Raw genomic sequence first — 13232 nt, 5'->3', positions numbered from 1 at the left:
AATGGGCAATTTGGCAACCCTCTGTGGAGATATCTCATTACTAACATTATATTTCTTCCAAAAGTTGAAATGATTCTGATTTGCATGTCAATTAACATTACAAAATAATTTTGTGACTAGAAAGCCCTGAGTTCAAACTTTTAGAGTCTGTTCACAAACCCTGCTTTTGTCCATAAAAATGTCTTTTAAAGAATATATAAAGGAAAAAAACATAGTTCTCTAGGCAAGAGTCTTGAGAATTTCAGAAGTAACAATTCTATCAACATATTTTGCCCTCTTCTCCCAGTCATAAAATGCAAGTACAAAGCATGCTGTCAAGAATGAATGCTATTATTAAGCCTACTAATGACCATGACCTTCTTTTTCATAATAGACAGTGAATGCCTCAAAAAAGGGCATTCACTCAAATCATGCTAAGCATCTGCCTTCTGAAAATCAGGATCCATTAATGTGTCCCAAATTAATTACCAAAATATTGAAACAATTTAAACCATTAGTCAAATTTGAAAGCATAGGTCCACATTTGTAGCACTGGAATTGGAATTTTGTAACTAAAAAGTCAGTTATAATAAATGTATGTTATAGCAAAAGTTTGGATTGAACTTAAATACAAGATGCAGGTCTCAGATAGGCCAGGCAGATTTGTTAACTTAGCTCTGGTTCTGTTTGATGTTAGCATGTTAAATTGAAGGGATAGAATATTGTAATACATCGTGATGGTAATATTAGGTAAGGCCTTGTAGTAGATATAGTAAGTTGAGGGTCTGTAATATGGAGTCAACAGGCCTACTGTAACATGAAAACAGCAACAGGCCTGCAATCTAGTGAGCAAAACTTTGGTTCAGTAACACAGGAGCTAAGAAAGAGGCCCTATTGATAATTGTGTGATTGAGTAAGTTAGGTCAAGCATGAAGGACACAGGGAGGCACTGGGTACAAACTGTAAGCCAAAGGGGAGTAACGGAACATCTTAATAAGAAATATCTTGGTACAAAGACTCCCTAAAAACTAATGTACATACCAACCTACGTTCAGAATTGGGTCGAGATTGACAGCATGAAGGATAGTAAGTAAGCCCCCCTTCCATAAGGTGAGGGGTGGCAACCTGGTACGTAAAGAAGTGATGTAAGTTGTTTGTACCTGTCTATAAAAGGACACTGCAAAGGATGCTCTCTAGCTGACCTTCGGGGGGGGGGGGGCGGGGGCGCACTAGGCACCTGAACGGCAGGTGTCATTGCCTAAACTTACAGAATGCACAGTAGCTTAACTCTGACTGACTGCTGTTAATATCTGTTATATGGCAATAGGCCTGCCCAGTGTTGGTGCCTTGACAACGCGGGCCATAGTGCCCAGTGGTGTAACATTGTACTGAGCTCTGTTACCAACTGGTAGAGCTTCACAGTTGACAATAAACCTGCTCTACTGATTTCAAACCTTGCCTGCATCTGTCATTTTCGGGGCCTCTCAGAGATCTCCTGTGTTGACCCAAGTGCACGGGGTCTAACACTCTAGATAAAGGGAGTACCAATTGTTATGCGCGCAGCCGAAAGTTTATCATCACTGACGGAGAAGAGGTCCTGTCAGGAGCGCGCCACGACGACCCAGACCAGACAACACTCACACTGACAGTTCAGACCACTGAAGGTACCGAGGTACAGAACACGGGGTTATGACAATAGATAGAAAGAAGCTTAATGTTGAAAGACTTTGTAACTTTGTTAAAGTGACTAGAAGTGCCCCTTTGTTCCATGTTGCAATTCTGTAAATGTATTGTTTGTGTGAATGAGAGAGAGAATGTTTTAGGAGGAGCTGGAGACACAGAAGCACCAAATAATAATCAACTAAGTGAAAGCACAATGAAGATGCAGACTACTGGGGAAGACTGATGAACCCTGAAGCTAGAGGCAAGCACCCCTTGATAGGGAACCAATCACAACTTTCGCCGGAAAGACAACACGCAGGAGGGGTCGTCAGCATACTGATATCAGATGACTGTGAGAACAATTTCTTTGTAATAAGCATATGTCGTAGGAAGATTGATTGTGATGCTGAATGACTAATTACGGACTGACAAGGCAAAATACATAGACTTGCATGTAAGGAAAGTCCTATAGAGGATGGGGTGTCTTGTATGGTTCTTCGGGTTCTGTCCTGCTAAGACCAAGAGGAGTGTCAGTCTGGACTGACAGGAACCCGGCTCCCTCTCTCGCACCTAACCTATCTGGCAAACAGGTTGGATCGAGCAATAGACTGTAACTATTCCATCAGCAGGACATGTATATGTGCATGTGTGTGTAAATACATATGCAACTTTGTTACATTATCAATAAATGTAGCGTGTTACCTTATCCCCCTGAAAAAGATCCCGTGTGCTTCTCTTAAGTATAACACATTGCTCTGAACATTTTATCAAAAGTATAAATCATTAAAAGTATTGAGGATCAGATTCCACTATCCTTATTCATACCAAATGATTAGTAAAAACCAGCATAATTTATTGATTTAAGGATATTTACTTTGTACATTTTGATGTATGATGTTGACAATCTGTGTTTTAACAGTTTATAACAGTTTATAAAGCTTTAGCTTTTAAAATATCAGTGTCTATTGCAGTTAAAGAATTGTCTTATCTCTCACAAAGTTTATTGATAACATTATAAAAAGCTTAAAACATCAATATAATTAATCAGTTATTAAAATCAAATTATACAAAGCTTACTTATTTTTCAATTATCCCCTGTATGAATTAGTGGCAAAGTCTGTACCTTTAAAAGTAAGGTTAATAAAAAATAAAAAACCCTCCCACTATGGTCAAGCTTTTATTTTCAGAACTCAGTGTACACCAGTTCCATTGATTTTTAGATAACTTAGAGATTGGTTTAACTGAATCTGACCAACAAGACAATAATATTCTGTATGTCCAAATAGCAAAGCTATGGGATACAATCAATATATACCTGATTTAAATTAAAATGTACTGGGCCCACACAAATCTTTGAGTCATTATTGGCAAGTTGCTCCCCTTGCAGAAACCTGATGACACGGAGTTGAAGTGTTCTGGTGGTGTATTGTATCTAATGTACAGCACAATTTGAACTTCTAAAGCACCTTCCCTTTGAGGCTCTTACAGCACCTTAAAATCATTAATGAATTAAGACTCAGGGCACTCCTGAGAAGAGAAGAGAAATGTGGAGAGAGAATGTTGCACTGAAAACAGATTAGTAAACAAAATGCTTGAAAGGAAGTTGAATGTCAATATACAACATCACAAAGCAAAATTGTGCTGGATGTGTGGGAGGAAGTGTTCTCCACTTATGACACCCAAGGAAGAGTTTAATATTTCCAGTCCATCTTTACAACTCTATGTAGAATTAAAAGCTGCAACTAGTGTACTTCTAGAATATTAGCTATTATTAACGTTTACAATATAGACATAAAGTCTTGAGAGGGTATTTGGCATGATGGAGACATACTAATCTAGTAAAATACGTTGGACTATTCTTTAATGATTTGGAAATGAGATTTTTAAAACTATATCTGGGTTTTATTATGCTGTACAATTAGTAATAAAAGCACACAAATAAATAGCACACAATAAACACATTTCTACATTGTGCTGCATTATCTTTCAGTTTAGTAATTAAAATCATGTTTCTGGATACTTATATGTTTTGCATGTCTTTAGATTTCAAAATAGGAAACCCCTTTTCTCCCTTAAAGTGTATGGATCTAATTCTGGTGCTGCTGATTTTTGTGGCACTGATTCAGAATCTGTACCTAAAGCTATTGTATCTGATGAGAATCACCTCTGTGAAGAGGGGAAATTCTCTGGTTGCACAGTTGATGTTCCTCTCATGATCTGCGATAGGAGGAAAAAGAAGGTGTAGCTGAAGGAGAAAAAAAAGATGGAGCTGGGATTCCTGTGTGCTATTCCATATGTTGGCTATATTGCCATCCCTTTTTGTGCATTTGCCAGCTAGCAAATTATGAAGCAGTTCTTGGTTGGGCTGTTCTAACTTGCGATAGGCGACTGTCAGTGCTCCAGCCCCCACAACTGTCAATGCTCCATCCCCCCCCTCAGGTGATGTGGGGATGGGGCACTCACGTTCAAGCCTCACGGAGGCCCCTCTCCTAGGTTTAGTCTGGGCCAGATAACTTTAGAGGCTGGGAGTGCTCGTGTACCAGGGCAGAGCCTGAAGCATGATAGCCCAGTCTCTCTCGGGCCGGACTGCGATTAGTACTAAGTGTTATAGTCTGCGCCCATACAGGGCGTCCTTCCAAGTACGCGGGGGGTTTTAACCCTTCCCTTGATCCAGTTTGCCAAGTCCTACCGCTAATTAGCTTGGGTTGAGTAGGGGAGCTCCCAAGTTCCAGCCCCAGGACCCTTAGGGTAAGGCCACAAGGATCTTACCCAAAGGCTGAGTCACTCCGGGTTCACTCATCACCCCTCTCGGGGTCTCTGGCCATCGGTACCGGCATACCCCCGTCCTGGACCTCCTTCCTACATGGTCTAAATGCTTCTTCTCCAGGTGTCTGGCCTGAGTGATGACGGTAGCCATCCCATCATCCATGGACGGTGTCCCTGCCCGGGCGCTGGCGTCGGGGAGCCATCCATGCTGGTCATCTCCGGTCCGGCCCTGATGTTTTTGGGGTTCTCTGTGTCAGCCCCAGCGTCTCTGGCTGCTGCACCCACAGCCCTGGTGTCTCCAGCTGCTTCGCCCACTACCCTGGCATCTCTGGCCACTCTGCCCACCGCCCTGGCATCTCCGGCCACTCCCGCTGCTACCCCAGTGTCACCGGCCGCCCCTGCCACTGCCCAGCATCTCTGGCCACTCCTGCCGCTACCCTGGCATTTCCAGATGCTCTCGCCGCTACCCTGGCATCTCCGGCCTCTCCTGCCACTGCCCTGGCGTCTCTGGCCACTCTCCCCACCATCTGAGCTGGTGACGGTTTTAAATGTGGCGCCCAGCTTAGGGTGCACACTCAGCAGCATCGGTGGGGGCCACACTGGTCTCCTTCCGGTCCAGGAGCTAACGGCGCTCCCCGGCTCGTGAGGGGGGACGGGGTTGGCCCATCACAGGGACCAACCCAAATTGTGAGGTATAAGTCACATGCTTTCTCATCTATGCCATTTGCAATTCAGCCATACTAGCCCTACTGCTCTAAAACAGAACCTAGGATTAAAGTGCTTTCTTCCAACTTGAGAAGAAATGAAGAATGGGGAGAGACGCTTTCTGCATATGACACAATACCTGTATTAGTGTTTCTATAGGATTCCCACACCTAATGCAAGCATATCCTTGAGTGATTGCAAGATCATGGCATACATCTATAGAATCTGGATACTTCCATACTTTGTAATATATATTGGGTTATGTGGATTCCATTTCCTTCTACCTCTTCCAAAATCAATAGTGCCTTAGTTAAATATGGGAATATGACATCTATTTCTATAAATTAGATTCATGATCATTGTACCTGACTAGATTTCCTGGTTTGTACAATCTTTCCCCACATTTTCAAATTAATTTCTGTTTAATTTGGAAAATTTGGGGAACTCTAAATTTCATAGAATCATAGAATAATAGGACTGGAAGGGACCTCGAGAGGTCATCGAGTCCAGTCCCCACCCTCAAGGCAGGACCAAGCTCCGTCTACACCATCCCTGACAGATGTCTATCTAACCTGTTCTTAAATATCTCCAGAGAGGGAGATTCCACCACCTCCTTTGGCAATTTATTCCAATATTTGTCCACCCTGACAGTTAGGAATTTTTTCCTAATGTCCAATCTAAACCTCCCCTGCTGCACTTTAAGCCCATTACTGCTTGTCCTGTCCTCAGAAACCAAGAGGAACAAATTTTCGCCTTCCTCCTTGTGACACCCTTTTAGATATTTGAAAACCGCTATCATGTCCCCCCTTAATCTTCTTTTTTCCAAACTAAACAAGCCCAGTTCATGAAGCCTGGCTTCATAGGTCATGTTCTCTAAACCTTTAATCATTCTTGTCGCTCTTCTCTGTACCCTTTCCAATTTCTCCACATCTTTCTTGAAATGTGGCGCCCAGAACTGGACACAGTACTCCAGCTGAGGCCTAACTAGTGCAGAGTAGAGCGGCAGAATGACTTCACGAGTTTTGCTTACAACACACCTGTTGATACAACCTAGAATCATATTTGCTTTTTTTGCAACAGCATCACACTGTTGACTCATATTCAACTTGTGGTCCACTATGACCCCTAGATCCCTTTCCGCCATGCTCCTTCCTAGACAGTCGCTTCCCATCTTGTATGTATGGAACTGATTGTTCCTTCCTAAGTGGAGCACTTTGCATTTCTCTTTATTAAACCTCATCCTGTTTACCTCTGACCATTTCTCTAACTTGCAAAGGTCATTTTGAATTATGTCCCTATCCTCCAAAGAAGTTGCAACCCCACCCAGTTTGGTATCATCTGCAAACTTAATAAGCGTACTCTCTATCCCAATATCTACATCATTGATGAAGATATTGAACAGTACGGGTCCCAAAACAGACCCTTGTGGAACTCCACTTGTTATCCCTTTCCAGCAGGATTTAGCACCGTTAACAACAACTCTCTGACTACGGTTATCCAGCCAATTATGCACCCAGCTTATCGTGGCCCTATCTAAGTTATCTTTGCCTAGTTTATCAATAAGAATATCATGCGAGACCGTATCAAATGCCTTACTAAAGTCTAGGTATATGACATCCACCGCTTCTCCCTTATGCACAAGGCTCGTTATCCTATCAAAGAAAGCTATCAGATTAGTTCGGCATGACTTGTTCTTCACAAACCCATGCTGGCTATTCCCTATCACTTTAGTACCTTCCAAGTGTTTGCATATGATTTCCTTAATTACCTGCTCCATTATCTTCCCTGGGACAGACGTTAAACTGACCGGTCTGTAGTTTCCTGGGTTGTTTTTATTCCCCTTTTTATAGATGGGCACAATATTTGCCCTTTTCCAGTCTTCTGGAATCTCCCCTGTCTGCCATGATTTTTCAAAGATCATAGCTAAAGGCTCAGATACCTCCTCTATCAGCTCCTTGAGTATCCTGGGATGCATTTCATCAGGACCTGGTGACTTGCTGACATCTAACTTTCCTAAGTGATTTTTAACTTGTTCTTTGTGTATCCTATCTTTTAAACTTACCCTCTCTCTGCTTGTATTCACTACGTTAGGCACACCTCCAGACTTCTCGGTGAAGACCGAAACAAAGAAGTCATTGAGCATCTCTGCCATTTCCAAGTTTCCTGTTACTGCTTCTCCCTCCTCACTAAGCAGTGGGCCTACCCTCTCCTTGGTCTTCCTCTTGCTTTTAATGTATTTATAAAAGGTCTTCTTGTTTCCCTTTAATTTAAATCTTTGTAAAAGCCTGAGCTCAACTTTTAATAAGCCAAATGATAGTTGAACCACCTTGATTTAATAATTGTTCCCCTGTTGATACAGCAAATATGTAATTGTTAATACCCAAACTTAAATATTTAACAGTGTTGATGTGTATGTTTATGGTATTGTATTTGAGTGGTCCAAAAGAACTGGTTAATTTACAGGTCAAATGTTGACCAAATATTATCAAAAGTGGTCAAATATTTTAAAGCAATAATTTATTAGAACAATAAAAAAGAGTGAGACTAAGGTTTTCAGCTCATACAGCTTAAATAGTTATGTTTAATTACACAAAAAGGAGGTGCTGAACTGAATTTCTTTAAATCAAAGAAATGCAAAACAAATGAAATGGCTATACCACAACTTTAAAAGGAGGAAGAAGGGATTTGTCTGGCAGGCAGAATGAAAAGTGCTCTATGGCTAGAGTGCAGCAAGAAGTCAAATTGTAGCAAAAGGGGAAAAGGCACCAGTATGGCAACACAGATTCTTCCTGTGGGAACTGGATAGGTAGAATGGTTTGAAAGGGCCACCCTCATGCGGCAAAGCCGCATTTTACACAGAGTTGTCTGGAGCAGCACTAAACCTTTGGGGAGGGCTTTTTTGATATAGCAAGTTAGGCTATATGTCACACCTCATTACAGAAATGTGGGATGGATATGCCATCCACATATTCATAGGGAAGTTATACAGTGACCAGACAAATGGCTTGAAAAAGAACTTTCAAAAAAGAGATGTTAATTACAGGAACAGAATGGAGGGTGGGGTGGAGTTGCTGCAATGAATGGCATGGAAAAGAGCCAACCTCCTTTTCTTATAGCCCACCTTGACCCTCCTATGATGGGGTGGGGAGGCTGCTACGGTTCCAGTAATGTGTCAGCTATAGGAAATCTGGATGGAAAAAGAGAAGGGGCTGCTAGAAATCCCCTCAGGAAGTAATTGAATGAATACGGAGTTGCCTGTACTGTACGCTTTTATCTGCCTGGTAGTCCCAGACATCTAATATTAAGTTGAGGCCAGATTAAACCATTATAAAATCCTGTCCTTCTTTCAGTACTTCTGGACAATGAAGTTCTAAAAGTGAAGAAATGGTGCCAAGGTACAATCAGAATGGTCGACAGCTATATACGTCAGAATCTTATTACTAGAATATTTGACAATATTTGACCTTGGTCCATTAATGGTAAGTTAAATGACTGGTCAACTAACGTTATTTGACCAGTCAATTGACTGGCTTACCAAGCTCACTGAATATTTCTATTGCTCAGATAATTAGCTCCATTAGCCACGATATATTGAGCTTTCAGTTTTCACAAATTAATAATACAGTAATTGGCACTTCATCTTTAGAGCAATTAAAGTTTATGCAAATTGTGTAACTCTATATTAATTAAAATGTTTTCAAATCTTGTATGGATACAAGTAGCTATTTTGGGTGCCCTTTAATAGGGACAAGATGGGGTTGGGCATACATACGATTTTTTAAAGATTAATTGGGGAAAAAATGAGAAACTTATTAGATCAAGCTAAGAGAAATTCAACTTTCTTTTTTCTCTCCTCCCATAAACATTCAAAGTGAAACAAAGATATTATTTACGCTGACCATTTTTGAAGTGCTTATAATTTTGGATAACATAATTCCTTTGCTGAGCATGTTAAATGAAAGTTATGAAAGTTGTACCAGTAAGGAGAACAATTAATTGCATTAGTAGGCTTTCTATGATTAAAGACCTCTTAGATTAGTGTGAGGCTTTGTTGGAATAGCTATGACAGAGCTGGGATTAAGTTAAGCAGTATAGTTCTAAAGAGATAAAACCAGCCCAGATATTTTTCACCCTCATTCTGAAACACTAATGAGTAACCACCAATGGGTACAATAAACCACAGAATTACACAAAAAGGGAGTTTTGAGGTCTTTAGCAATTAGATTATGCAGTACCTAAATAGTTAGACCATATTTATGTATAGGAATTATGAAGAAATAAGTGAAGCAAATCATTAAATATGAACGATTAATTATGTATACCTCTGTGGTCACATATGGAGAGTGGTAGGAAATTAATTTATTATATTCAGTGTGAATTATCAAATATGGTTTAAAGAAGAGTATAAAATTCACTTTCCATTTCTTTGGGTGTTGTTTGGGTCTCTGAGATAGTTAAAATTGAATCAGAAACGCCCTTTTTATGAGTCTCCTAAATTTCCTTTCTATCTTTCTTTCCAGTGATCTCCATATATTTTAAATATTCACAGGACTGTAAGTATTAATAGTAGAGAAAAGTACTTTACACACTTATAATTATGCAAATTGATCATTTTCTATAATTTCAATTATAGTTGTGTGTATGAAATAAAGTTTGTAAGTGTTACACCCAATTCCATCTTCTCAATTAACTCTAAATATTTACCCAGGAAGAGGATAAAGATACATAACCTATAAATGGAAAAATAGTTCATGCTACAAATGCCAGGTCTTGTAGCAATATTCATCCACATGAGAGAAATATAATGCCCAGGTCATCGCTAGTCAAGGTTGCAGAAATTAGGTTGGTTTTCCATGCCTAGAATCCAACTTGACCACTTTATAGCCTCAATATTCCTTGAGGTCAAAGGAGTTAATCTCCGGCATTCTTCTCACCAGTACCATGTCTTGCATAGTTGCTGTCCACGACACTACATACTTTTGCCAAATCTGGTTGCTCTTCTTCAGTTCTCACTCAAGTGAAATCAAGGAGACTTTGCCTAAGTGAACCCCCCCTCCCAAAACAGAACCCTGTAAATATCACATGCTTCAATACTAAACCTAGTTCTCACTTTACGTGCAATTTGTACCATAGTTTCAATAGAATCAGAAATTATAAAGGGAAATTGCCTAGTATTAGTAGTAGTTATTAATCTAACCCCCTGCTAAGTACATTCTTCTCCATACACTTTCTTTGTGCTGTATCAACTAATCAAGGTAGAAACAAAAGTAAGAGACATGATCTCATTCTACTCTCGTATTCTTTACAGACATTGAACAGAGCTTTGATCACTTTCTTAATTCCCAGTTTCAAAGTGATAATAGCACCTTTCAGATCTTGCCTTTTGGTTTTGCCTAAGCTGGATTAGCCAGTGTTTGCCTCTACTACATCTTGTACTAGTACAAATCAATACAAAGACTAATTGGTTATTCCATCTTGATCCATATTGGTTTTCTCCTTTCTAGAGTTCTAACTATGTTAGCCAGAAGCACACAGTTAAAAATAGTTCTTGACAGGTGCTTGCTAGGTGCTAACACTGTTACAAATCTTAGTATAGACTGGGGCTGAATGTACTATAAAATGGTTTATAAAAACATTTATAGCTTATATATAGTCTAAGCAATGTCATAACAAAGCTAAGCCCTAAATATACTGGGATTTGATGTGAGGTATAATCAATCTTCCAGATAGACCCACTTTTAAAAATTATTCTAGCAAACACAGTTTTAACTCCAGTGCACTAGGGAATGTTGGTAGCATTATTTCAGTTTCTGGTGCTAAGATAACAAATTTAGATTGCATAGGTATTACATAGTGGAAATCACAAGCAAGAGCAGAGTAGCACTTTTAAGAGTGTCACTCCCATTCTGTACACTGAGTACATGGGTCAGAATGGTATAAACAGACTCTCAAAGCATGAGATGTGAAAAAGGAGAATTCTGCTGGTGCAAAAAGACTGCTGGAAGATCCTTCCATATGACTCAGTTTAGGGCAGGGGTGGACAATAATTTTTGATTGGTGACTACTCCAAAATTTTGGTAAATGGCCAAGGGCCACCCTTTTCTATGGATGGGGTGCAGGATCTGGGATGAAGATTGGGTGTAGAAGGGAGCTGAGAGTAGAGAATAGTGATACAGGAGAGGGTGTGGAGTATGAGGGGGAGTTTAGGTGAAGGATGGGGTTCACAGCGCACAAAGTTTCTCCCTTCACCCAGCACAGAGCAGATGGAGCAGCCAGCTATTCGGAGCCCTGGGGTTGCTTCCTGCCTGTAGGTCCAGGGCAGTGAGTCACAGGCCAGATTAAAAGGCTTGGTTTAGGGTGTGGGCTGGGTATGAGGTGAGGAGATAAGGTCTGTGTTGATACTCTGGGCAGCTCTTCTGTCCTTAGTCAATTGAGGACAAGCTGCTGTCTCTTAAGCTGCCCTTTATCGCTGTCCAAGTTGGGTTGTCAGGTGTCTGGTTTTCGACCAGAATACCTGGTAGAAAAGGGACCGTGGTGGTTCTTGTCAGCATTGGTGATTGGGCCATTAAAATCAGGTTGGTGTAGGTTTGTCAGGCTTCCTATCTAGTTCTGTGCAGCTTCCCAGAAGTGGTAACAAGTCCCTCCACTCCTTAAAAGAGGGAGGGCCAGTGGGGCTCTGTGTTCTGTCTCTGTCCTACCCCAAGTACCAACTCTGCAGCTCCCACTGGCTAGGAACTATGGCCAATAGGAGCTGTGGAGGCAGTGCCTGCAGGTGGAGGCACCTTGCAGAATTGCCTGGCCATGCTTCCTCCTAGGAGCCAAGGGATATGTTGCCACTCCTGGGGAGCTACCAGATGTGAGTGCCAGATGAAACCCACATCCTCAAGCCCCTCCTTTATCCCAACCCCTTGCCCCAACTCTGAGCCAGCTCCTACATCTAAACTCCACCTGGAGCTCACACCCCACACTCCCTCTTGCATCTCAATGTGCTACCCCAGCTCTGAACTCCCCTCCCCCACTCTGAAGTCCTCACTTCCAGCCTAGAGCTCCCTCCTGTAGCCTAAAACCCTCAGGTCTGGCCCCACTCAAAGCCCATATCTCCAGCATAAAGCCCAGGCTCTGTCATAAACCCTAGCCCCCTTACCTCAGTCCATAGCCTCCTCTCACATTAAAATCTCTCAGGCCGTGTCCAGACTCAGGGGTTTTTTCGGGAAAAGTAGCCTTTTCCCGAAAAAACTTCCCCTGCGTCCAGACTCAAGCCGCGTTCTTTCGAAATTATTTCGAAAGAACGTGGCTTTTCTTTCGATGGCGGTAAACCTCGTTTCACGAGGAAGAACGCCTTCTTTCGAAAGTTCCTCTTTCGAAAGAAGGCGTTCTTCAACGTAAATAGGGCTTCTTCAAAAGAGAGCATCCAGACTCGCTGGGTGCTCTCTTTCGAAAAAGCGGATTGCTCTTTCGAAAGATCCGCCTGCAGTCTAGACGTGATCTTTCGAAAGAGGCTCTTTCAAAAGATGCTTTCGAAAGAGCCTCTTTCGAAAGAAGCCTGCAGTCTAGACATAGCCTCACATTGACTCAATGAGGATAATATTCAGAATAGGATTTAGGGCAATGGAAACACCTGCTTCAGGTACTATTTACATAACAACAGGACAGCTAGGGTATGTCTAGACTACATGGCTCTGATGATGGAGTTTACTAGACATAGGAAAATGAAGCGGTGATTTAAATAATTGCCACTTCATTTACATCAACATGGCTGCCGCGCTGTTCCAGTCAGCTGTTTGGCAGCACAGCGGGGCAGTCTGGACCACTCCAGTAAACCTCATTTTAAAAAAACCTAGTTAAGCTGTCACGTTACTGGAATTTGAGGGAAGCAGCCGGATCATGGCTGCACCCATAGGTGGGGGTGCTGGCCCCAACAATGATATAGAAGGGGGCCATGTGGGGTATTGAATGGGAGCTTGTTGTTTGCTGATCTTGTGTACGCTATTTATGTGAGTGTATAATGTCTGAGTGAGTAAATAGGAATCTGTAATCTGTGTGGAAGCTGAATATTTCTCGGAATGTGGTTAAGCATGGCTATGGACAGGCTGAGGAGCGAAGCCCTGTGGAACAATGGC

This window comes from Pelodiscus sinensis, chromosome 1, assembly GCF_049634645.1.
Source record: "Pelodiscus sinensis isolate JC-2024 chromosome 1, ASM4963464v1, whole genome shotgun sequence".
Classification (NCBI taxonomy): domain Eukaryota; kingdom Metazoa; phylum Chordata; order Testudines; family Trionychidae; genus Pelodiscus; species Pelodiscus sinensis.
This window is presented reverse-complemented; position numbering follows the sequence as displayed.